Below are 17,657 nucleotides of genomic sequence, written 5' to 3' on the forward strand. Positions count from 1 at the left end.
CTTGGGAAGCCATATCCTTGATCGGCGACACGAGACCCAACGCTGCCAGATCGACTGCTTCTTTCTCATTCAAACGAGCCGAATAACATCGGTTCCTGACGGTCCTGAAGCGCTGAATGTATTCCGATACCGTCTCTCCACGCTTCTGTCGTACTTGTGCCAGATCGGCAATGCCAGCCTCGGAAGCTTCTGAGTGATATTGCATGTGGAACTGCTCTTCCATCTGCTTCCACGTCCGGATTGAATCTGGTGGCAACGAGGTGTACCACCCAAAAGCCGATCATGTGAGAGATTGCGCAAAAAACCTCACACGTAACTGATCTGATGCTGAAATCATGCCCAACTGTGCCAAATATCGGCTCACATGTTCAATTGAACTAGAGCCTTCTGATCCACTAAACTTTGAGAACTCAGGGAGCCGATACTTGGGCGGTAGTGGAATCAAATCATACTCGTTGGGGTACGGCTTGGAATAGCCGATTGCCCTCCTCTTTGACACCATGCCGAACTGGTCTCTCAAGATTGCACTGATCTGGTCCACGGTGTTAGCTGCAGGGGCCGAGCTTTGATGACTCGTGGCGGTGGCATATTTGTCCAGCCACGCCTGTTTATCGGCGTCTACTCCAGAAATCCCTCCTGCTGCTCCAGAAATCCCTCCTGCTGTAACCTGATTCGTGCGCGCGAAGTTATTGCAGTCCGGCACGTACGTGCACATGTATCCGTGCGGGATTTCCTTAGGTGGTTCACACAAGAACTGGTAATCACCAGGATCGCCGCCAATCTTATGGACGACGTACGCCGGTGAACCCGGCGGCTCTGCAGCTGCAAGCGAGAATGGCAGCTGCGGCCTGGTATGGAACGGTATCTCTCCTTGGTGAGTCCCTAGGGTAGGTCCTGACGGAGAGTACTGATGCTTCATGATCTCCTGAACCACGCGAACCGCCACGCGCTCGAAAGCGTTCACCAGGCTCTCAGAATGACGGTGTAGCGAATGAGCCACCATGTAATTGACTTTCTGACGCAGAGCTCTGGTGCGCTCTTCTGAAGCGGTAGACAGATCCACTTCATCGAGGGCGCCTTCAGCTGAGAACCCTTTCCATCTAATGCCATGTGTGCGGGTCCTCTCGAAAGAGCCGATGAGGTCGGCTTCGAAGAGAGCTTTAAGCTCATTATACTTCTTCTTATGCTCCTCAGTCAGATCTTCGTACGTGACTGGGTCTTCCGCTATCTCTGGTGCAGATGTTGATGCAGTTGATGTAGAAGAGTGTCCCACCGGGCGTGCCAGAATGTGCTGCCTACCAAAACCCACCGGCGAGCAGCGACGGGCAACACGGAGAGCCGGGAGGCTCCCAGGACTGCTGGTGGGTCCTGGTCCCTCGGGCGACGGCCCGCAATGCTCCGGCACGCGTCCAAGCTGGTGCAAGGGCGTGCCACCTGACCTATACCTGGTCAGGAAGGTGACGGATTGCTTCGACTAGTTTCCTGCATGGCATACACGTAAACATTAAATACGAGTCTCGATCGGCTCTCAGGTTATCCTGTGAATCGGCTCAAGGAGCCGATCCACCCATGATTCGTATAGGATCTACGATAACATGGTGGTCCTGCTTGATCAATACTAAGCTAAAGCGATCTACGACGATTTAGGGTTTTCACCACACAACCGGAACATCCTACACGTAGTTGAGCCTGGCAGACACGAAAGATAATAGAAAACCAACCGTAGACAAGGCCTAAAAACCAACGTAGAGTTGATTCCCGGAACATCCTCTCTAGGATCAGCAAACTATACCTTACGCACTACTGGGTCATTCAACCCGTTTGCAAGGCCTAACCATATGGATATCAAACTAATCCTTGAAGAACAAGGAGCAACCATAACAGATCGAATCTACTAAATAAAGACTAAGCAAGGTGCTGCCCTTACACCTAAAATAGGCGTAAAGGCAGCTAGATATCTAGGGATAGCATAACTAAACGAATACATCAAGATAATATCGATGCTAACCCTAACATATCTATGATAACTACGTTGCTCGCCATCAACAAGGCTTCAGTACGAGCAACGCATGAACAACGAATAAACTTGGTACTGCCTAGATCGCAAGCGGAAGAAACCCTCGAAACAAGGGGTGGCGATGCGCCTAGATTGGTTTGTTGCGAACGTGATCGTCCTCCTTTCTCAATAACCCTAGATACATATTTATAGTCCGTAGACTTTCTAATTTGGGAATAATCCTAACCGTGTACGAGCTAAACTCTATCTATTAATTCTAACCGACACGTAACCTACTATAATTTACATATACACGGGCAATCTAGCCCAAACTCTTATACAAGGCCGATTCATGAATATTTTCCATGCATATTCTCTAAGCCCATCTCAGTTACGGCCCACCTCTGACTTGGTTAAAATCTGGTGATAACAGAACGACAGGAAGGAAAAAAGTTAAAATACCAAACGATCGCTCACAATTTTTTTGAATAACACAATCATGGGCATCTAAATTCTCACCTGCAATTTGTATGGAGTTTAATTGGAAAATAATGATTTCTCTCATTAAAAATTGATATCTCGAAATGGTGATGCTTTACTGCACAAAGTACCTTAGTAATGTTAAAGGGTTAGAAACTCGGAATGCTCTACATGTTGGCATATTCGATAAATTGGTTGAATCAACTGAGATATTTCCAAGTGCTATAGAAACTGGGAATTCTACTTTCGTCTTCACTTACAACTTTGAACAAATAAAGGGAAAACAGAATGGTGTTTTTATAATTACATTGAATATGTTGACCTGCAAGTAGACGCTGGCCAGGCTAGTTGCAATTTATTCTCATCTTCGTGGTCTTGCCCCCCTCCCACCAGCTGCTCCTCGCCTTGACTCCCAGCAACGAATCTTCGGATTTATTGGTTCGCATGAAATGACATCTGAGGGGAAAATATGAAAGGAAACTCGTAAGTTTCTTTCGATCCTCTCACAACTGGTTCCAGTGAAAATCAGTGGGAACTTGAGTGAACAGCAGACAAAATCCAAGGAGAGTCGAATCGAAACAAATCGAGCCAGGCAAACATCGAGCAGCTATCGAGCGAAAGAGCAACGTAACAAATTGTCAAACATGAGTGATGCCGTGAGGGGATAAAAAAGGAAAAGAGAAAGCAGAATCTGGAGCAGACATGTACAATGCATTGGAGAATGGCGTCAGAGATGGACGCGAGCAGGCCAGTGCGCTGGAAATCCATAGCAACACCGGAAGCTTTTTATAAATGGAGGTGGTACCGGGTAAGTTAAACCTAGCAGTTTATTTGTGTATTTACAGGGCAATGATGCCTCATAAATGAGGAGCATCGTGGGGCGGTTTCAGCTGCATTTGTGGTGGGGAGTGGGAAAGCGCTATTACGTGAGACGAACGGCAGGAAGAGGAAGGGAAGATCGAGGAGTGGCCAAGTTTTTTTTTCGGTAGGAAGGTTGAAGAGTGAAATGGGGCTCTCCTCCAGCCCAGTTAGGGACGCCCAGCCCATGCGGAGAACGGGAGAGGGAAGCGCAACCATCGACCAACACGGGAGAATAAACGATGACGTGCAGGCTGGAAAATAAGGTAGTGGGGGTTTGCTATTTAGAGATAAGTTTGTTGAGGTGATAAATGTTGCTTATGTGGCATGATGACGATGTGGATAGGCTGCATGTGAAAAGAAATGGGATCACCTATCTATTATATACTAAAAGCACAATACGAAGATCTAAAATAGAGACACCACGTTAATCCACATCATCGAAATTATTTTAACGGTTAGATATAAAATTTGTGGTTAGGATTTAATAGGACTCTAATGGTTACGTAAGTGTATAATCATGTTTAACACGTTCCACTATGTATAAATTATAAAAGAAAACTGCCGCATCATATAAGACCAGATAAGTTAACAAATTTTTTTTCCATTAGTTCCAACCTGGCTTGGCCCGAGCCATGCCGGTGCTCTTTTATTCCTAACCGGTCAGTTTTGTCCTGCCAATAGAAAGAAGAAAAAATAAGATGCGTGCCTAGAGTGGACTCCATGTACAGAAGACCTTCCAAAAAAAACCAGCCTATTTTTTAGACCCTCCAAAAAAACGTTCAGATGTCAGCCTATTTTTTTTAAGGGAAAATGTTTTATTTCCTCCGAAGGCTCCACCGCTTGCGACCTCCGGGTTGAGCGTGCTACACGCGTCCGTGCAAGAAAAGGAAAACCCATGCACGGTAGGGCCCACCCACGTTGTCTTCTCTTTCCTATCTTCTCCGTGAAATACTTTCATCCACTCCCTTTCCCTTCGTTAGTTTCTTCTCACGAGCAACACATCTCGCTTCTTCTTCTCGGGCAACGCCGATGCGCCACCGAACTCCCATGTCTCTCCTGCGATCGGCGCCACCTCGCCTTTGTACGGCCTCATGATGAGCTCAGCCACGCCTCTCCTGCTGCTACGTCGAGCTCGGCGTCGACCTCTGTCAACACCCGGGTTTTTAAGTCCAGATGCATGTTATGCCATACATCGCAATCCCAGGAATATTGTTGTTGCGAGACATAACAGTTGAATATCATAAGTCATCGTTCATTACATACCATAGTCGTCTTACAAATAGAGATCACATGATCCATATTACACAAATAGTTGATCTATTGATCAACCTACACAAAGTTCATAGTTTCATAGGGGAAGCGTAAATAGAAGGGGCTCTCTAGTCCACAGGCCAACGTCTGACGTCAGAATATTCCCTAGTTGTCATAGGCGTCCTGCTGGTTGTCCTCTTCATACTGCTGTTCTGCTTCATAGTCTGGCCATTTGAATAGCCAGGGACACAGCCGTGAGTACTTTTAAAGTACTCGCAAACTAATACTAATGTAAGTGCTAACAATTCTAGTAAGAGGTGCTAAGCTCTAGTTTATTTTGCATAAAGCCAATTTTAGTTCACAAACATTTTAGTAAACAACTCTTCATGTGCTAACTAACTCAAGTGGGAACATTAGTGTCATTCCCACAACTCTGTTGTGATTCGAAGTCAAAGTCACCGGTCAAATTCAAATTCACAAGTCACCATTCACCAATCATAGTTTTTAGAAAAGTTCTGATGACGGAACAGTATGGCCTTCCTAACTGTCCATAACCGTGGACGCGGCTATTCGAATAGGTTTAACTCTGCAGAGGTTGTACACTTGTGCCACAACAATTGCAATAGTTCGTCAGGGGTAACCGTCTCTGATTTATCGTACGCAGTACGCGAACTACCAATCCTAACCTTTCATTTACATACCCTAGTATAGGCACCTCTCCCCATGAGTTTGGCCTCCCGGTGAAAGAAAACCGCCAACCCGGGAACTGCACAGGGCTTGGCCGTACAATTCACCTCAATTCACGTCATTTCACTTTCAACGGAGGCAGCCTCGGCATAACCCCTATGACGCTTGTTCAGAGGGAACCCATACTAAGACACATAAATTTCCAGCAAAGCCTTACCCAGATTCAGGTATTGTGGGGGTACTTGTAAAAATTGGAATGGTATCGCATCCGAACCCAACCATCAGTTTTGGTAAAATTCACCAAGTCATTCACCAGTCATATTCACCTTCAAAATATTTCAATAGAATGACTCATCATTCCAAGGTTTTCAAAGTCATTTCACACACACAAGTTCCCATCTAGAATAGTCAATTTTAATTTAGCACTAGCATCTAGGTATGAGGGGTGCTAAGTAATTTGCTTTGCTTCTAGGACAACTTTGATACTCTTGTACTAATCCAATACTAACCAAGTGAACCATGAATCAAAAAGTACTTTGATAAAACAAAAGTACATAAAGCTTGTAAAGTAAAACTGGGAAATAGGATCATAAGCATAAAGTAAATGGGGTAATGCCTTGCTCATGGTGAGCTTTGCACTTTGCAAGAGTATTATCTTGCCTTGGTTGAGGTGGTGGTCAAAGTTCTCTTCTCCTTCCTCTTGGTAGAAGACCTCCTCCTCCCCGATAGTCTCCGGTACTAGCGTCTAAAATACGAATACGGGGTACACAATCATCATACCAAACTTATTTACTAAACTAAGCACACACATGATTCACACAACTTAAACTAGCATCACACAATACTATTAAGTTGGTGGATGTGTTTTTTTCTTATTTAAGAAAAATAATTTCCTCTCATACTAACTTAGGTGTTACTTTTAATTACTTAGAGGAATAATTTCCTCTCATTATCTTATTAAGATTTAATTTCTCTTATGAATACTATATGACCTAGGTTGACCAAAGTCAACCTCTTCATACTTATCATTTGAGAAAATGATTTAAATGAGGTTCCATACCTCATGCAATTTAATACTAACATGGTAGTGATTTAATGTCACCAAATAACTCAATATGAGATTATATAGACCATGGTCACTACCTCATGTTGAATTACTTGAGAACAAGATTTAAATGAGAGGAATACCTCTCATATGATTTAACACATAGTTGTAACTAAGTTAAAAACTACTATTTGGGTGATTTAATATTCTCAAGAAGAATCATATGGGGTCATGAAGACTAAGGTCATTACCTCACATTGAATCACTTGGAATAAATATTTAAATGAGATGCTATACCTCATATAATTTAAATACTATTTTTGAAATGGTTTAAATGGGCTAGTTATTGACTACATAGCCAATATTTTGCTTCTAGCCCATGATCATACACAGTACCTATATCATATTTTTACATAAACAATTAGAGTTTGTGAAATGTGAGTTATGAGAGGTGGAATCATCTCAAAATTCAAAAGGGTTGATTTTTAATAATTATTCTAAGTCAGAAAAGTCCATGTCTTGTTTATTTTGCTACTTTAATTCTACAACAGATATGGGTTTGAATCCAGCGGCATTGGATATATAATTTCACAGTCTTTCCAACCATATGAAATTCACTAAAAATGGCCAAGTATATTTGGAGATATTTGATTTCTAGCAAAGCATCTGATAGCAATTTAAATGAAAAAGAAATAAACAAAATTTGAAATCAAACGGGGGCGGGAAACGAAGTGGGCCGGCCCAGCTGCGGCCTGGGCCACGCATGCATGGCGCATGCACGTCGGGTGCAGGCGGACCGCGCGGCGCGTCGGATCGGGATCCGACGGCGCTGGGTCGTCGTCTTCCTCCCGACGCAGCTAGCTTGCGGGGACGATTTCTCTCACCTCGGAGCTCGGATTGAGGCGTGGTTAGGTGCGTTGGAAAGGTCTTTTCAAGGGCTACAACTTTGGTGTAGTGCTCGGTGTCTATGGTGATGAAAATCTGGGCGGTTTTTGAGGGATGCCGCCGGTGGCCGTGGCGAGCTCTTGGCTCCGGTGTGCGGCAAGGAGGGAGAGAGGGAGGCTCTAGGAGGGAGGGAGTGAAGCTGCTGGGTGTTGTGGTGATCTCCAAAGTGAGGGGGCTGCTTATATAGGCGCCAGAGAGAGGGGGTGCGACGTGGCCGGCGTGGCCACGACGTCACGGGCGCGTCAAGTACAGGGGGCTCTGGTCCTTGCCATGGCGTCAGCGGAGAGGTACTGGGGAGGGGTGAACGCGTGCATAGTGGCTGGCCTGCAGACGTACTGTGAAGTGCACACGAGGACGAGGCCGACGTCGGTGTCCTTTGAGGGCGTCGCGTCGTGTCCTGGCGCGCGTGCGAGCATCTGGGCCATGTCTGGTGTGTGTGTGGCAGTGAGGAGGTGCTGGTGGCGCAGTGGGACGCGACGGGATGCAGTGTGCACGAAGAGGGACATGGGTGGCCACGGGTTGGTGATCATGAGCAATGGCATGATCATTGTGGTCATCCACTTGCTCTACTTGACATAGGGTCATGTCTAGCAGGTGTCTAGGGTCAATATCAAGCGGAAAGACATGGTGAGAGAGAGGGAAAAGAGCCAGGGCAGGTGGTGACATAGTGGTGATCATGTGAGTGGCATGGTGTGGCATTGGGTGGTGCAAGTGGGTTTTTGGGGTCAACTATGGTAGGGTGGTGTTCAGAGGAGTGAGATGAGTCAAATTGACAAGGTGAGGGTGACCAGAGAGGGAGAGAGACAAGGGTTGGCATGGTGATGTCATTTGGAGTGGCATGGCATGGCATTGATGCTTTGTGCATACTTTTATTGTGTACCAAGGTTCTGCAAGCTTAAGTGGGGTGAGGTGAGTCTAGGAGACATGGTGGGCAAGGTGAGAGGGGTCTAGAGTGTGCACAAATGATCAAAGTCAAAAAGGTGTGTGACATATGCAATGACATGGAGTGTCCTTATGTCAAGGTGATCATGACAAGGCTAGATGAGGTCATTGAGAGTGGTCAGAGGTACAATGTACTGTGGATGATCACAAGAGAGAGAGAGGGTGAGGTGGTGAATAGTGGTTAAATAGTGGTTGTATAGTGTTTGTACTCTATGTAGAAATTGGATTCTTACGTAAAAACCTCATGTGTGGGTAAATTTTGCTAGGTTTCTTCATGGAGGAGTTCTAAATTATATTTGGCAGCCATGGGTGGCATTGGTTTGGGATTTGAGGTTGATTTGTGAAGATTCGAAAATTTGTTGGAATCTAGAATTTGTTTCAAAGTGGCATTTTGGTTTGACTATTGTGAGCAATGGTCAACGATCTGGTCAAAGTGGTAAACATCAAAGTTTCTCATCTTGATGAGGTCTTGGATGAGGTGCAAAGAGTTGTTAGGTTTTGGTTTAAGAATCTCTTACTAAAAGGGCTCAAAGTGGGTAAGATAATATAAAGTGACAATTTGACCAATATCACATGTATGTTGAATTTGAATTTTTCTTTGATTTGATTTGTGTTTCTTTGGTGCAAAAGGGTTTGTTTTTGATATATGAGGATTTCACAAGCAATGGCACAAGCCATGGTGGCCTTGGTTAAAGATTTGACCTTGGTTAAAGATTTGAAAAGTGGGCCAAAGTGTATGTGAGTAAAAATGGGATTTTCTCACTATTTCTTTTCTCTCCATTTGATTTGATTTTTCTTGACTCCAAGGTGATTCTTACTAGTTTAGGAACATTTCCAAACCATTGAAACCATTCCAAAAGGTCTAGCTCAAAGATTTGCAAAAATGGCCATAACACATAAGAGGTGATGTGTCAATTTTTCTTAATCTTCTAAATTGTTTCCCTTGCTTTACTTGGGCATGGGTTAGGGTCCATATAGTGTGAGATTAGGTTTAGAGATGGTTTCACACCATTTGGTCAAGGTATAAAGGCATAGGACAAGAATTGGGTATTATGGCTATGTGTCACATATGCCTCTATGCATATGTTGCATTTGATTTTTAATTTGATTGTTCTTGGCCCATTTGATGTTGTTGAGTGTTGAAATGGTATAGAGGAGTGATCCAACCATTCACCACAATTCTGAGTGTCAAGATTCTCAATTTCACAAATTTTCTATTTCCTCTCATATGCCTCTATGGCATTATTACTTTCTTTTTAAAATCTTTTGTTTCACTTTGGATTGGGTTTGAGAAGTACTAGATAAGGTTTATGAAGGTTTTCCAATCCTCTAAATAAAGTGGAAAGGCCTAGGGTAAAGTTTTACAAAAATAGCCATAGGCATATATGCCTCTTTCTTATTTCAATTCTTTTTATTTTATTTTAACTTGGATAGTCAAAAGGGTGTGAGGTTTAGGGTTTAAGATTATTTCAAAAACTAATTTAAACAAGCAATCATGGCAATAGCACAAGAATTAAGCAAGATCTCTATGTATCAAATTAATTTAATAAAAGTTTTTGTTGGTTCCAAAATTTGGAACTAGGGAAATTCATTTCGTTTGTTTTGAAATTTTTGGGATGTTACAAACCCTTCCCCCTTAAACAAATCTCGTCCCGAGATTTTAAGAAAAGTTAGGTTCCTAAGAAAGATTGAGCTGTGGGATTAACAGGTGAACATACTTGGCATGGCCTGAGGGGCTTCTTGGGCTTCATTGGCGGCCATGTGATAGAAACGGCCGTTGTTGTTGTTCTGGTTCCTTCTTCCTGCAAAGCGGCGCTGTTGCTGAGCAGGTGCTGCGGTATTGGCGGCAATCTTGGCAAGCTTCTTGGGGCACTCATTGGAGTAGTGACCCACAACTCCACATTCATAGCAGTTGACGGTGGACTTGTCTTTGGGGTTGACGGGAACAGCGTTACTCCCAGTCACGGGGGCAGTATTGGGGTGGTTGTTGTTGCCATTGGGGTGGTTGTTGTTGTTGTTGTTGGTGTTGTTGTTGTTGCTGTTGTTGTTGGTGTTGCGGTTGTTGTTGTTGTTGTTGCTTGGGTGGGAAGTCTGAGCTGGGGGCTTGTTGTATCTTGAGGCAAATCCTCCAGTTGAGTTGTTGCGGTACTTCTGGGCGTTGTTGGGACCATTCTGGTTCATCATCCTTCTCTTGCGGTTCTCGTTGGCTTGGTGCAGTTTCCCTTCCATCCGGATGGCTGAGTCCACCAGGGCTTCGAGGTCAGCGAACGGAATGTTCACTAACACAGTTTGCATCTCGTCGTGCAGTCCGTTCAGAAATCTCTCCTTCCTTTTCTCGTTGGTGTCGGTCTCATCCGGGGCGTACCTTCACAGAGTAAGAAACCTGTCGCGGTATTCCACCACGGACATCCTTCCTTGTTTGAGTTCGCGGAACTCGTCTCTCATCTTCTTGATCAGTCCTTGGGGCACATGGTATTTGCTGAACTTCAGCTTGAAGTCTTCCTGTGTCATCATCCGTCCTGCATTCATGGCACGGGTGCTGGTCCACCAAGCTCTTGCTGGTCCTACTAAGTAGTGCGTGGCAAATAACACTTTCTCTGCGGCTTCAACTCCCGCAACTTCGAGGTTGTTCTCCATTGTCTGGAGCCAGTCATCATCATCTAGGGGTTCTTCAGTCTTGTTGAATATTGGAGGGTTGGTGTTCTGGAAGTTCTTTAGCTTCGATCCTGGGTGATCATGATGGCCTTGATTGTTGTTTGCAAGCTGTTGAAGTGCTGCAATGTTGGCTTGGCGTTCAGCTCGTTCAGCTTGCCTATCCTCCAGCATGGTTTGCAACATCTGCATCATGGCGTCTTGATTGGCGCTGCGGGTTGGTGGGGCCATCTGAATATCGAGGTAGATGATAAGATAAGAGGGAAATTTATATGGTTTGTTTTGTTAAATTTTAAAAAGTTCACAATTTGAAATTTTGAGTAGTGTTGTGGGGGTAAAAACCAACAACACTTTTTCATTCATACCAAGCATCACACATTACAAATCTAACACACCGTTGGTTTGAAGAACCATTCATTCGCTCTACGATACAAGGGGAATCCTGATACAACTCACACCTACGAAAGTGCTTTAAAGATACTACTCTTTAGGGGGGGATTCTTCATCTTCACGGGTAATGTGCTTGGCGAAAGGCGAGGGCGTTGTCCAACTCCTTGCGGGTCTTGTACAACATGTAGTCCAGGTGTGCTACATAATGGTTCATCTCCGGGTGCGGGGGCATGGTTATTGGTCTTCCCATGGGATCATGCCTTGGGTAGTAAGTGAAGCGGGTATTCTTGAGCTTGTTCATATTCTGTCCGCACGGACGGGCAATTGCTTCCTGCATGGCTTTGGCTATTCCATCCTTCCAAGTGTTTCCCGTTACAGAAAACCAGATGGTTTCCCATGTTGAGGCTCCAAGCTTTCCTCTCAGATCTGCAGTAACTTCCCACCGAGGTGGTCCTCCTGATGGATTGTTGAGGGGTATTCCGAAGAACTCGGGATACGGGCGTCCTAAATATTCCACTAGTTGCTTCAAATCCTTCTCGAACATCAGGTTTCCTCCGTGACCAAGTTGATAGGACTCACATTGGTATTCCATCTAAGAACAAAGAGGATGAGTAAGTTAGAGAGGTATTCCAGTGTGCAAAATTTTAGGTATGATGGCAAGGAAAAGTAGAGCATGAATTTCTTATTTTGAAAAAGATCTCAAAGGTAAGAGTGAGAATAAGTTTTTCACAAATATTCACTTCTTTGGTTTTGAAACTAAGTTTTGCAGACGTCCATTCTAACTAGGGTCTCCTAAGGTCAAACAATGGCTCTGATACCAACTTGTCAACACCCGGGTTTTTAAGTCCAGATGCCTGCTATGCCATACATCGCAATCCCAGGAATATTGTTGTTGCGAGACATAACAGTTGAATATCATAAGTCATCGTTCATTACATACCATAGTCGTCTTACAAATAGAGATCACATGATCCATATTACACAAATAGTTGATCTATGGATCAACCTACACAAAGTTCATAGTTTCATAGCGGAAGCGTAAATAGAAGGGACTCTCTAGTCCACAGGCCAACGTCTGACGTCAGAAGATTCCCTAGTTGTCGTAGGCGTCCTGCTGGTTGTCCTCTTCATACTGCTGTTCTGCTTCATAGTCTGGCCATTTGAATAGCCAGGGACACAGCCGTGAGTACTTTTAAAGTACTCGCAAACTAATACTAATGTAAGTGCTAACAATTCTAGTAAGGGGTGCTAAGCTCTAGTTTATTTTGCATAAAGCCAATTTTAGTTCACAAACATTTTAGTAAACAACTCTTCATGTGCTAACTAACTCAAGTGGGAACATTAGTGTCATTCCCACAACTCTGTTGTGATTCGAAGTCAAAGTCACCGATCAAATTCAAATTCGCAAGTCACCATTCACCAATCATAGTTTTTAGAAAAGTTCTGATGACGGAACAGTATGGCCTTCCCAACTGTCCATAACCGCGGACGCGGCTATTCGAATAGGTTTAACTCTGCAGAGGTTGTACACTTGTGCCACAACAATTGCAATAGTTCGTCGTGGTAATCGGCCCCGATTTATCGTACGCAGTACGCGAACTACCAATCCTAACCTTTCATTTACATACCCTAGTATAGGCACCTCTCCCCATGAGTTTGGCCTCCCTGGTGAAAGCAAACCGCCAACCCGGAACCGCACGGGCTTGGCCGTACAATTCACCTCAATTCACGTCATTTCACTTTCAACGGAGGCAGCCTCGGCATAACCCCTATGACGCTTGTTCAGAGGGAACCCATACTAAGACACATAAATTTCCAGCTAAGCCTTACCCAGATTCAGGTATTGTGGGGGTACTTGTAAAAATTGGAATGGTATCGCATCCGAACCCAACCATCAGTTTTGGTAAAATTCACCAAGTCATTCACCAGTCATATTCACCTTCAAAATCTTTCAATAGAATGACTCATCATTCCAAGGTTTTCAAAGTCATTTCACACACACAAGTTCCCATCTAGAATAGTCAATTTTAATTTAGCACTAGCATCTAGGTATGAGGGGTGCTAAGTAATTTGCTTTGCTTCTAGGCCAACTTTGATACTATTGTACTAATCCAATACTAACCAAGTGAATCATGAATCAAAAAGTACTTTGATAAAACAAAAGTACATAAAGCTTGTAAAGTAAAACTGGGAAATAGGATCATAAGCATAAAGTAAATGGGGTAATGCCTTGTTCATGGTGAGCTTTGCACTTTGCAAGAGTATTATCTTGCCTTGGTTGAGGTGGTGGTCAAAGTTCTCTTCTCCTTCCTCTTGGTAGAAGACCTCCTCCTCCTGATAGTCTCTGGTACTAGCGTCTAAAATACGAATACGGGGTACACAATCATCATACCAAACTTATTTACTAAACTAAGCACACACATGATTCACAGAACTTAAACTAGCATCACACATTACTATTAAGTTGGTGGATGTGTTTTTTTTCTTATTTAAGAAAAATAATTTCCTCTCATACTAACTTAGGTGTTACTTTTAATTACTTAGAGGAATAATTTCCTCTCATTATCTTATTAAGATTTAATTTCTCTTATGAATACTATATGACCTAGGTTGACCAAAGTCAACCTCTTCATACTTATCATTTGAGAAAATGATTTAAATGAGGTTCCATACCTCATGCAATTTAATACTAACATGGTAGTGATTTAATGTCACCAAATAACTCAATATGAGATTATATAGACCATGGTCACTACCTCATGTTGAATTACTTGAGAACAAGATTTAAATGAGAGGAATACCTCTCATATGATTTAACACATAGTTGTAACTAAGTTAAAAACTACTATTCGGGTGATTTAATATTCTCAAGAAGAATCATATGGGGTCATGAAGACTAAGGTCATTACCTCACATTGAATCACTTGGAATAAATATTTAAATGAGATGCTATACCTCATATAATTTAAATACTATTTTTGAAATGGTTTAAATGGGCTAGTTATTGACTACATAGCCAATATTTTGCTTTTAGCCCATGATCATACACAGTACCTATATCATATTTTTACATAAACAATTAGAGTTTGTGAAATGTGAATTATGAGAGGTGGAATCACCTCAAAATTCAAAAGGGTTGATTTTTAATAATTATTCTAAGTCAGAAAAGTCCATGTCTTGTTTATTTTGCTACTTTAATTATACAACATATATGGGTTTGAATCCAGCGGCATTGGATAGATAATTTCACAGGCTTTCCAACCATATGAAATTCACTAAAAATGGCCAAGTATATTTGGAGATATTTGATTTCTAGCAAATCATCTGATAGCAATTTAAATGAAAAAGAAATAAACAAAATTTGAAATCAAACGGGGGCGGGAAACGAAGTGGGCCGGCCCAGCTGCGGCCTGGGCCACGCATGCATGGCGCATGCACGTCGGGTGCAGGTGGACCGCGCGGTGCGTCGGATCGGGATCCGACGGCGCTGGGTCGTCGTCTTCCTCCCGACGCAGCTAGCTTGCGGGGACGATTTCTCTCACCTCGGAGCTCGGATTGAGGCGTGGTTAGGTGCGTTGGAAAGGTCTTTTCAAGGGCTACAACTTTGGTGTAGTGCTTGGTGTCTATGGTGATGAAAATCTGGGCGGTTTTTGAGGGATGCCGCCGGTCGCCGTGGCGAGCTCTTGGCTCCGGTGTGCGGCAAGGAGGGAGAGAGGGAGGCTCTAGGAGGGAGGGAGTGAAGCTGCTGGGTGTTGTGGTGATCTCCAAGGCGAGGGGGCTGCTTATATAGGCGCCAGAGAGAGGGGGCGCGACATGGCCGGCATGGCCACGACGTCACGGGCGCGTCAAGTACAGGGGGCTCTGGTCCTTGCCATGGCGTCAGCGGAGAGGTACTGGGGAGGGGTGAACGCGTGCACAGTGGCTGGCCTGCAGACGTAGTGTGCAGTGCACACGAGGACGAGGCCGACGTCGGTGTCCTTTGAGGGCGTCGCGTCGTGTCGTGTCCTGGCGCGCGTGCGAGCATCTGGGCCATGTCTGGTGTGTGTGTGGCAGTGAGGAGGTGCTGGTGGCGCAGTGGGACGCGACGGGATGCAGTGTGCACGAAGAGGGACATGGGTGGCCACGGGTTGGTGATCATGAGCAATGGCATGATCATTGTGGTCATCCACTTGCTCTACTTGACATAGGGTCATGTCTAACAGGTGTCTAGGGTCAATATCAAGCTGAAAGACATGGTGAGAGAGAGGGAAAAGAGCCAGGGCAGGTGGTGACATAGTGGTGATCATGTGAGTGGCATGGTGTGGCATTGGGTGGTGCAAGTGGGTTTTTGGGGTCAACTATGGTAGGGTGGTGTTCAGAGGAGTGAGATGAGTCAAATTGACAAGGTGAGGGTGACCAGAGAGGGAGAGAGACAAGGGTTGGCATGGTGATGTCATTTGGAGTGGCATGGCATGGCATTGATGCTTTGTGCATACTTTTATTGTGTACCAAGGTTCTGCAAGCTTAAGTGGGGTGAGGTGAGTCTAGGAGACATGGTGGGCAAGGTGAGAGGGGTCTAGAGTGTGCACAAATGATCAAAGTCAAAAAGGTGTGTGACATATGCAATGACATGGAGTGTCCTTATGTCAAGGTGATCATGACAAGGCTAGATGAGGTCATTGAGAGTGGTCAGAGGTACAATGTACTGTGGATGATCACAAGAGAGAGAGAGGGTGAGGTGGTGAATAGTGGTTAAATAGTGGTTGTATAGTGTTTGTACTCTATGTAGAAATTGGATTCTTATGTAAAAACCTCATGTGTGGGTAAATTTTGCTAGGTTTCTTCATGGAGGAGTTCTAAATTATATTTGGCAGCCATGGGTGGCATTGGTTTGGGATTTGAGGTTGATTTGTGAAGATTCGAAAATTTGTTGGAATCTAGAATTTGTTTCAAAGTGGCATTTTGGTTAGACTATTGTGAGCAATGGTCAACGATCTGGTCAAAGTGGTCAACATCAAAGTTTCTCATCTTGATGAGGTCTTGGATGAGGTGCAAAGAGTTGTTAGGTTTTGGTTTAAGAATCTCTTACTAAAAGGGCTCAAAGTGGGTAAGATAATATAAAGTGACAATTTGACCAATATCACATGTATGTTGAATTTGAATTTTTCTTTGATTTGATTTGTGTTTCTTTGGTGCAAAGGGTTTTTTTTTTATATGTGAGGGTTTCACAAGCAATGGCACAAGCCATGGTGGCCTTGGTTAAAGATTTGAAAAGTGGGCCAAAGTGTTTGTGAGTAAAAATGGGATTTTCTCACTATTTCTTTTCTCTCCATTTGATTTGATTTTTCTTGACTCCAAGGTGATTCTTACTAGTTTAGGAACATTTCCAAACCATTGAAACCATTCCAAAAGGTCTAGCTCAAAGATTTGCAAAAATGGCCATAACACATAAGAGGTGATGTGTCAATTTTTCTTAATCTTCTAAATTGTTTCCCTTGCTTTACTTGGGCATGGGTTAGGGTCCATATAGTGTGAGATTAGGTTTAGAGATGGTTTCACACCATTTGGTCAAGGTATAAAGGCATAGGACAAGAATTGGGTATTATGGCTATGTGTCACATATGCCTCTATGCATATGTTGCATTTGATTTTTAATTTGATTGTTCTTGGCCCATTTGATGTTGTCGAGTGTTGAAATGGTATAGAGGAGTGATCCAACCATTCACCACAATTCTGAGGGTCAAGATTCTCAATTTCACAAATTTGCTATTTGCTCTCATATGCCTCTATGGCATTATTACTTTCTTTTTAAAATCTTTTGTTTCACTTTGGATTGGGTTTGAGAAGTACTAGATAAGGTTTATGAAGGTTTTCCAATCCTCTAAATAAAGTGGAAAGGCCTAGCGTAAAGTTTTACAAAAATAGCCATAGGCACATATGCCTCTTTCTTATTTCATTTCTTTTTATTTTATTTTAACTTGGATAGTCAAAAGGGTGTGAGGTTTAGGGTTTAAGATTATTTTAAAAACTAATTTAAACCAACAATCATGGCAATAGCACAAGAATTAAACAAGATCTCTATGTATCAAATTAATTTAATAAAAGTTTTTGTTGGTTCCAAAATTTGGAACTAGGGAAATTCATTTCGTTTGTTTTGAAATTTTTGGGATGTTACAACCTCCTCCGTGAGGACTCCTCTCCCGGCATCCCGTCACTGCTGCTCCGACCCCGGCACAAGCCTGTCGTCTCTTTGCTCGGTCCGCAGCTGTTGCGCTGCTCACAGCTGCAAGCGACAGGAGGCGCAGCTGCAAGGGAGAGTCGGCGTTGCTGCAGCCGGCGGCGACATGGCGAAGGAACTCGGCCCGGCGGCGCTGCAAGGCCATGCAGTGGTTGCCGTAGCTGCAAAGACTACCCGCCGGTGCTGCAAAG

The sequence above is a fragment of the Lolium rigidum genome, chromosome 4 (assembly GCF_022539505.1).
Source record: "Lolium rigidum isolate FL_2022 chromosome 4, APGP_CSIRO_Lrig_0.1, whole genome shotgun sequence".
NCBI lineage: Eukaryota > Viridiplantae > Streptophyta > Magnoliopsida > Poales > Poaceae > Lolium > Lolium rigidum.